Source organism: Danio rerio, chromosome 5 (genome assembly GCF_052040795.2).
Source record: "Danio rerio strain M-AB ecotype USA chromosome 5, GRCz13ab, whole genome shotgun sequence".
In the NCBI taxonomy this organism is placed as follows: domain Eukaryota; kingdom Metazoa; phylum Chordata; class Actinopteri; order Cypriniformes; family Danionidae; genus Danio; species Danio rerio.
Genome location: NC_141025.1, coordinates 1,184,867 through 1,195,000, shown reverse-complemented (window position 1 = coordinate 1,195,000; position 10,134 = coordinate 1,184,867). Strand labels below are relative to the sequence as shown.

General features: G+C 38.8%; 1 protein-coding gene across 2 annotated transcripts in view; it reads left to right on the top strand.

The window, feature by feature from the left end:
- The window catches only part of mbd2 (methyl-CpG binding domain protein 2), a 51,300-nt gene extending 42,927 nt beyond the window's left edge, over positions 1 to 8,373 (top strand). The window contains exon 6 of one of the 2 annotated variants that reach the window (XR_015489977.1): positions 7,941 to 8,369. The gene's annotated coding sequence lies outside the window, so the exon portion shown is untranslated. 2 annotated transcript variants of the gene reach the window in all.
- Positions 8,374 to 10,134: the final 1,761 nt, after the last annotated feature.

Sequence of the window (10,134 nt, the reverse complement as noted above, 5' to 3'; positions counted from 1 at the left end):
CAGAGCAGAGAGTTTATTTTCTGATGATCTGAGGCCCCGTTTACACTAGTGCGTTTAGTTTTAAAACGTTGTTTTAGATCAAAAACGATCCGCAGCGTTTCACCCAGCGTTTCAGAACATATCTCCGTCCACACGACGCCACCAAAAGCGTGTATCACGTGACCATTGGCGCACTCTGGGCATGAGTGTTCTAGTATAAACAGGAAGCATGTGTCTCGCTCTGCATTTGGTTATTGTTAGTCAACAAACGCCGGTTGAACAATGAACGCGATGGCAAAGAAAGCAAGAGAGGTGTTTTTGTGGACAGACGACGAGGTCGAGTTACTAAACGTAACAAATGAATAACTGCACAATGCCGCCTAAAACAGACAACAGTGCAAACAGCGCTCTCATTTCTGTGTCATGTTGTTGTTTACAGTGAAGGCTGGTCGGCTGTCTCCCGGTAGCGTTAAAGCCATGTGTTATAGTCATGTGATAGGGGCTTGACCAATAAGGGAAGGATGCGCAATGACACAAAAGCCCCAATCAGCTAGCGAATCTCAGCAGCCCCGCCTCCGTTTCCAGATGTCTCTGTTTTCCCTCATCCACACTGAGACGGAGCAGCAGCGCTTCAGAATGATAACGGCTTCTCCAGTGTTTACAAAACGCTCCGATTTCGGCGCTCAAACTCCGGCGTAGTGTGGACGGATGGCGTAACCGTAGCCAAACTTATGTGTTTCCAAACTAAAACACATTAGTGCAAACGGGGCCTGAAAGTCCTTCAGATGCCTTTTGGCAAACTCCAGGTGTGCTGTGTCTTACGTTTTGGAATAAGGCTGCAGCGTAACAAAAGGTGGACAAAGTGAAGCGCTGTGAATACTTTCTGGATGCTTTGAATGTGTGTGTTGCGATGTGAATATTTAATTAATGTTGCTGTTCAGATGCTTCAACAGTGGACATTGTGTGCGTGTGTGTGTGTGTGTGTGTTAATTACCCTGGTTATCCTCCATCTCAACGTGAGTGTAAAGCTGTTAATGAAGATGTAAATGAGCGTCTCTCTATGATGGACACATTAGCAGCTAAAAGCACTGGTGTGTGTGTGTGTGTGTGTGTGTGTGTGTGTGTGTGTGTGTGTGTGTGTGTGCATAATTAAAAACACTTGTGTGCTGATTAGGTGTAATTGTGCTTGTGAAGATGTGTGTGTGTGTGTGTGTGTATTAGCAGAAAGCCTTCATTAGTGCTGAAAGTGTTGTGATGTTGTTAATGAGTGATTGAATTCAACTAAAGCTGTTGCTCAAATTATCTCAATCACACACCAACAGAAGAACATCCCTCTTACACACACACACACACACACACACACACACACATACACACTTGCTCACTTATTTCTTTAAACACACTTCTGTACATTCACCATCAGACATATTTATTTATAGTGCTTCATTTATCAGATTATAAGAGCTGAATAAGTGTGTGTCTGACTGTGAGTTTAGTCTGTGTGTGTGTGTGTGTGTGTGTGTGTGTGTGTGTGTGTGTGTGTGTGTGTGTGTCTGACTGTGAGTTTAGTCTGTGTGTGTGTGTGTGTGTGTGTGTGTGTGTGTGTGTGTGTCTGACTGTAAGTTTAGTCTGTGTGTGTGTGTGTGTGTGTGTGTGTGTGTGTGTGTGTGTGTGTGTGTGTGTCTGACTGTGAGTTTAGTCTGTGTGTGTGTGTGTGTGTGTGTCTGACTGTGAGTTTAGTCTGTGTGTGTGTGTGTGTGTGTGTGTGTGTGTGTGTCTGACTGTGAGTTTAGTCTGTGTGTGTGTGTGTGTGTGTGTGTGTGTGTCTGACTGTGAGTTTAGTCTGTGTGTGTGTGTGTGTGTGTGTGTGTGTGTGTGTTTTTGCATCAAGTTTAACTAGATGAAAATGAGATATACAGTATCTAGTGTGTCTCACAGCACTCAGGTCGCTGGTTTAAGTCCCAGTTGGTGTTTCTGTGTGGAGTTTGCATGTTCTCCCCGTGTTGGCGTGGGTTTCCTCCGGGTGCTCCAGTTTCCCCCACAGTCCAAACACATGCGCTATAGGGGAACTGATCAACTAAACTGGCCGTAGTGTATGAGTGTGTGAATGTGTGTACATGGGTGTTTCCCAGTACTGGGTTGCAGCTGCAAGGGCATCCGCTGTGTAAAACATATGCTGAATAAGTTGGTGGTTCATTCCTCTGTGGCGACCCCTGATTTATTAAGGGACTAAGCCGATAAATATAATGAATGAATGAATGAATATCTAGTGTTTCATCAATCTTTTGTATTCATTTATGTGATAAAAAACAAGGAAATTATGAACAGATGAACAGATCAAAATAAACATCAGAGATCATACGAGTCTTATCTGTACATCATTCATGAACGCCTGTACCGTATCAGTAGATTAAGCTGTTTGTTTATTTTATTTATACTTGAAATGAAGTTTATTTGCAGAAACAGATAACTCTGTCTTTACTCATTAATTTAGAAAACAAGTGTTTATCTTTAATTAAAGAGTACATGATTAATGGAAACCATTTAAACTGGAGGAAATCATTTGTTTGCAAACTAAAAAAAATCCTGCAAAAAGTAAATATAGTAAAATACTGCTTCAAAATGCTCATAACTGAGGTCAATACTTTTGCTAATGATATTTTTTTTGTTTCTAGTTATGGTATATTAATGTTTTTTTTTTTTTTTTTTGGGGGGGGTGTTATAAATGTCAGTGTAATTTTGATTGATCTTGGTTTTATTTTTGTGCATGTTAAAATAATCACTCATTCATTCATTTTCTTTTTGGCTTAGTCCCTTTATTAATCAGGGGTCAGTGTTTAATCCATACACAATCATTTACACACATATACTATGAACCATTTAGCTTACCCAGTTCCCCTATAGCGCATGTGTTTGGACTGTTGGGGAACCCGGAGCACCCGGAGGAAACTCACGCCCACACGGGGAGAACATGCAAACTCCACACAGAAACACCAGTGATTTTCTTGCTGTGAGGTGATTGTGCTATCCACTGCACCACCGTGCTGCCCCTAAAATAATGAATAATGAGAAAAATATATATATATATATGTGCTATACAACACGAGTAGCAGTGCGAAGTGTCTGTATATCAGCACTGGTGGGAGGCGTGAGTTAGTGTTCCACCAAAGCGAACATACAGCCATATCTCACTGCTGCTCATGTGATATTGCGTTTACACAACAGTTTGACGGCATAATCGTGTATATAAAAAAAGAAGATCAAACAGGGAGAGTCTGAAAACACTTTTGTATGAGGAACTACTTTCTTCCGCCATTCATTCACATCTGCAGCTGACATCAGAACAGCAGAAACTGCCGCTCATTCACCACCTCACTGTAGAGCTAGTGTTTGAATGATTCTCTAGCGTAGTGGCTCTCAAGTACCACCTCAGACAAAAATTGTCTCTTTACGTTCCACCATAATGACCAGTAATGAAATATAGTAGCACAGTAGGCTAAATAAAGCAGCTACAGCACTGCACAGTTGAAAAATGAGGCAGATTAATTCCTATTATTAAGAATATGTATTATTGTCAGCCACTTTAAACATTATAAATAGTTTGAACAATAACTATGCTGGCAGACAAAAGCAAAACTAAACTAAAAAACTTCACCGTTTAATTCAGAATGTGCTTTTAAATGTTAATTAAAAATGACACTTTGCTTAAAAAGTAAAAACAAAACTGCTGTACTTTCATTCATTCATTCATTTTCTTTTTGGCTTAGCCCCTTTATTATTCTGGGGTTGCCACGGCGGAATGAACCACCAATTTATCCAGCATATGTTTTACGCAGCGGATGCCCTTCCATCCGCTGGGAAGCATCCACACACACTCATTCACACTCATACACAACAGACAATTTAGCCTACCCAGTTCACCTGAACCGCATGTGTTTGGACTGTGGAACAAACCGAAGCACCCAGAGGAAACCCACGCGAACACAGGGAGAACATGCAAACTCCACACAGAAACGCCAGCTTACCCAGCCAGGACTTGAACCAGCAACCTTCTTTCAGTGAGGCGACAGCTCTACCTACTGTACTAGTAAAGTATTGTTATGTTATGTTGTTATGTTTGATGAATAGTAGACTATTCATCAAAACTTGGAAACCTGGTAAATATAGGATAAATGTTGTATATATATATATATAATTTGAATATATTTATATTTGTATACATTTTGAAATAAGTTGCATTTACACATGACATATTTGTATATATTTAAAATCTAAACGTTGACTTGTATTTTAAATATTTGATCCGTAATGGCTTAAATTAGAAATGAGATCGGCTGCAGGTCATTTACAGTCGGCCTGTGTGTGTCAGAAAAGCGAGTGATTAAATGCACACAGTGCTTGACCAATACATATGTGCTGTGCTTTCGTGATTTGGTGCGAATGAGATCACCTTTAAAGTGAACTGTGAAGCTTGGGTTAACTGCGCACTGTTTTCAAGCAGACTCGGGTACGGTTCGCAGTCCCTCCATCTGTGCACTGGGAGACTAACTTTAACTAGATTCCACCTCTAAGCTTCAAGCATGGCAAAGTGGCTTGAGTCTATGTTCTGAGTCTCGCGCCATTTGAATCACGTCCAAATTAATAAGAATAAATCTGAGGTGACAAACTAAACCGAAAGCCATGTCCGCTGCTTAACAAAACAAATAACTTTATATATTGAAAACACTCAACTCAACTCAACTCACTTTATTTCTATAGCACTTTCACAAATCACAATGGATTACCAAAGTGCTGTACATAAAATCAAATAAAAAGCATGTAAAATATACATAAAACCAAAATACATAAACTCATATGACATGATTAAAAGCTAAAGAAAATAAGTGTGTTTTCAGTGACCTCTGAAACGACTCAAAAGTTTGAGCTGTTCTTACAGAGAGTGGGAGATCGTTCCAGAGTCTTGGAGCTGCTACTGAGAAAGCTCTATCACCTCGACATTTTAAGCGTGATCTAGGAACTTGCAAATAGAGACGATCCATAGAGCGAAGAGATCTCACAGGTTGGTGCATAATAATTAGCTCAGAGATATACTCAGGGGCCAGGCCATGGAGGGATTTAAAAACATACAACAGAACTTTGTACTGAATTCTAAACTGGATTGGCAGCCAGTGTAGGGAAACAAGTACAGGTGTAATGTGCTCTCGTTTTTTTGTGCCTGTTAAAAGCCTGGCAGCTGCGTTCTGGACCAGCTGCAGTCGCGAGAGAGAGGCCTGACTCACACCCAGATACAATGCATTGCAATAGTCCAGACGAGAAGAAATAAAAGCATGCACAACTTTCTCCAAATCACTGAAAGAGAGGATAGGCTTTAGCTTGGCAATATATCTAAAATAGAAAAAACTATTTTTGACAACCGCATTAATTTCCCGATCAAATTTAAGCTCAGAGTCAAAGATAGTCTGAACCTTTTTGAAAACACACACTATTTTACACAACCACGAGCACACGTTCAACACATTTGTAATAATTATTTTACCAATAATGCAGCATGGGGAAAATCCTGAGTTTGCAGTGACTGAAATGCAACACAACAGCACTGGTCTTCTCTAGCGCGTGTGTATCTGAATCTTCCTCTGGCAATGCACTAGGGCAGCTCGATTTTGGGAAAAATCATAATCACGATTATTTTGGTCATAATTGTAATCACGATTATTCTAAACGATTATCAGTTGAAGTCAAAATTATTAGCGCTCCTGAGAATTTAGTTTTTTTAAATGACTATTTTCCAAATGATGTGAAACACAGCAAGGAATTTTAACAGTATTTCCTCTAATATTTTTTTTTTCTGGAAAAAGTCTTATTTGTTTTACTTTAGCTAGAATAAAAGCAGGTTTAAATATTTGGAAACCCATTTTAAGGTCAATATTATTCGCCCCCTTAAGCAATACATTTCTTGATTGTCTGCAGAAGAATCTACTGTTATACAATGACTTGCCTAATTACTCTAATTAAGCCTTTGAATTGCACTTTAATCTGAATGCTTGTATTTTGAAAAACATCTAGTAAAATGTTATGTACTGTCATCATAGCAAAGATAAAACAAATCAGTAATTAGACATGATAAATCAAAACTATTATGTTCAGAAATAAGTTTAAAAAAACTTCTTTCCATTAAACAGAAATTGGAGGAAAAGGGTTGCTAATATTCAGGAGGGCTAATAACTCTGACTTCAACTGTATACATGCAGTTATATTCCACCCTGCAAAGGAAAGAGAAATAAATACAATAGAATAAAAATATGAAACAAACTGTGATTTAAGCATCTTCATCCTAAGAAAAACACTTTAAGCTACAAAAATCCTTCAGTCAAGAGCAGTACGGGATGTTTGATTAGTGTGAAATGCTGCCGCCTGTTTTATCATTGTCACTTTAATGGTTTCTCTGTCACGTGTCTTTTGATTCTCAACTCGTTTGTTTATTACGCAAATGAGGGTTAATATGAATAATCACTAATCACCGCGTTTTGACACCTATTTGACCATTAAAGCGCTCATGTTTAGATGACTTTAGATGTTTGCGCTCCTCTGCTCATCTCAGTGTGCGAATGAGACCGAATGCTGACCGCGTGCTTATGCGTGTGCGCGTGTTGCACACACACATAAGCACCCGGTCTTTCGCGCTTTTGGTATATGATGCAATAATCGTTTATCTCGATTAATGGTTTTTCATAATCACTAGAAGATTTCGATTAATTGCACAGCCCTACTCTGCACCTAGCAGATTGATTTTTAACATTTGATGACGCAATGCACTAAAGTAAACATTCAAAGCACACTAGCATATTCGTACACTGCAGGGAACAGCCAATGCTGTCTGATCACATGACTCTCAGCGTTCTTCCACATACCACTTAAAGGAAGTAGGAGTGGTATGTGTACCACAGTTTGAGAACCACTGCTCAAGCGTAATGTCTAAAGTGATGACAAAACAGCAGATTGTGCTCACATTGTAAGTTTATAGGGCTGAACAGCATGAAATGCCATCAGTCTACAGAGATTTCCCAGTGTTTCTCTGCTGCAGTCAGGAGATCTCAATAATAAACTCCCAAAGCAAAGCAAACACTAGCAGATAACTATGGTTTAAATACAGCACTACAACATAGAGATCGACTCAGAATGTCACTTACCTGTTTAATAATGATTTGATCTGCTGTAGTTTAAAATCACACTGAGTGTTTCTCCTCTGAGGGCTTATTATGCGGTCTCTGTCGCCATCTTGTGGCGGAGCGTCAACCCTCTTTGCTCTGCTCAGTATGACAGGCTGATGTCCACAGATGCGCTGTCCCTCAGAAATTATACACATGTAAAATAGCCACTGTCCTTATAAATAAACTGCGTAGCTCTGATCTACCACTACATTCTTGACTAAAAAGCCTCAAAAGTACATGATGTTGTCCAACAGCTGCAACATTTGTCAAGTTGTCGTGAGTTTATTGATCTGCTGTCACTCTATGTGAGCGGAGTAATACAGAAGAGTGAAGAGGCTGTGCGAGTGCTACTATTGCAGAATATCACACGGCTATCAGCCAATCAGATTCGAGAACAGACTGAACTGTTGTTCATATATATATATATATATATATATATATATATATATATATATATATATATATATATATACATATATATATATATATATATATATATATATATATATATATATACATACATATATATATATATATATATATATATATATACATACATATATATATATATATATATATATATATATATATATATATATATATATATATATATAAGTATATACACACACACATATATATATATATATATTTGACAACATATTGTATGTTTTCAGCTCATTTTACCATGATCATGTTTAAAATATACATAACTCTACATTCCTGATGTTGTCTTCTGCTGTGTTTTTGATGCAGGCGGGGTCACGTGATCATCCAGGATATCAGCAGCAGTTGAATCAAGCACAGGTTCATCACTCATCACAGATATCGCTTCAATAAAGGCCTTTTCTAGAGCTTCTATTTTGATGTACATATCCATATATATATATATATATATGATTGAGAATTGAGGACGCTTCTCTTATGTGGGGCGGACAGACGGAAACAAACACAGCAATAATCCTCCAATCAGGTTCTGCCGCTGGATGTCTTTACTTTCAGGTCTGATGCGACGCTCGCTCAGATTCTCTCTCTTCAGGGCTCGTGGCGAATGATTAACGCTTTTACAAACGTATGAATGGGGAAAACAACCTGCTTATTTAAGAAAATAAATTTTATACCTTGAGATGAAATTGTGTACATTTCTTGCGTCATTTCTAGAGCAAATAAATGATTATATTCTCAGATATGAGCTGGTGTTTTATTTCTTACACTCGTCCACAATGTACAGCTGATGCCTGGATTATCTGTTTCATATTCATAATATACCGCATCTTCAGAAGCTCACATCAGTTTTAATTCAGCTATAAAGTGAGCGATAAATAAAAAGACATTTCACAACTGTCTAGCACAATTCACAATAAAAATGTTAATCTAACCCAAAATATAAACGAATAAACAGACGTTACGCCTCTTCTGAATATATTCATAATCCGTATATCCTGCATTTTTACAGTATGACATGCTGTAAACACTCCATGGTCATGCGCACTACAAAAATGCTCATTTACTCTTAAACGCTTCCTTTTTTCAAAATTAGAGTCCCATATACATAGTAAAACAGCCTTATCACCCTGCAGCCCCAGAGCGGTCACTCACTGAAGCTATGCAAGGCTGAGCCTGGTTAGTAGCTAGATGGGAGACTACATGGGAACACTAGACTGCTGTTGGCAGTGGTGTTAGTACGGCCAGCAGGGAGCGCCGTCTTTCAGATGAGATGTTAAACTGAGCTCCTGACTCTCTGTGCTCATTAATAATCACATATTCTGGTAAATAGTAGGGGTGTAACCCCGGTGTCCTGGCCAAACTCCCTCCATCAGCCCTTACCCATCATGGCCTCCCAATCATCTCCATCCACTGAACTGACTCAATTACTATCTCTCCACCTATAGCTGGTGTGTGGTGAAGCACTGGCGCTGTTGTCTTGTGGCATCATCCAAGTGGAGCTGCACACTGGTGGTGTTGTAAAGAGACCCCCCTCATGATTGTGAAGCGCTTTAGGTGTATGGCCATGCACAATACGTGCGCTATATAGATACACATTTCATTACAAAAGGAATGCAAACTTGTATATCCTGAAAATAATGAAAAGGTCACTGTTGTAATCTCACTAGGAAACATTGTGGCCAATCAAATGCACCCTGGGGCGTGAATAATAATAAACATAACAGCTGGTGTTTTGATTGGCTTGTTTTTCACTGATATTTAACACTCACAGGATTTACACAAGAGGAAACTGATGTTTGTGGCTCACAGTATGGACCTTAAGTACTCAACTCTTATTCAGGTATGCAACGGTATACCCAGAATTTCTTCACACATCACATTTAAACGTGTATATTACATTGAGTGTGGATCTGGATATGGATTTGAAATAGACTCTTTATTGGAATCTGGATCAGGGTTTGAGTGTGAATACAGATCATGTTCTGGATCTGGATTTAAAAAAAAGAGTCCGTATTGGAATCTCGATCAGGGTTAGTGTGTGGATCTGGATCATGTTCTGGATCCGTATTTTAAATATAGCCTGTATTGGAATCTGGATCAGGGTTTGACTGTGAATCGGGATCTGGACCATGTTCTGGATCTGAATTTGAAAAAGAGTCTGTATTGGAATCTGGATCATGTTCTGGATCTGAATTTAAAAAAGAGTCTGTATTGGAATCTTGATCAGGGTTTGAGTGTGGATCTGGACTATCTTCTGGATCTGAATTTAAAAAAAGAGTCTGTATTGGAATCTGGATTAGGGTTTAAGTGTGTATCTGGATCATGTTCTGGATCTGGATTTGAAATAGAGTTTGTTATGGAATCTGCATTTGTGTTAGAGTGTGGATTGGTATATTGATCATGTTCTGGATCTGGATTTGAAATAGAGTCTGTATTGGAATCTGGACCAGGGTTTGATTGGGGATTTGGATTTGAAATAGACTTTATTGGAATCTGGATCCGG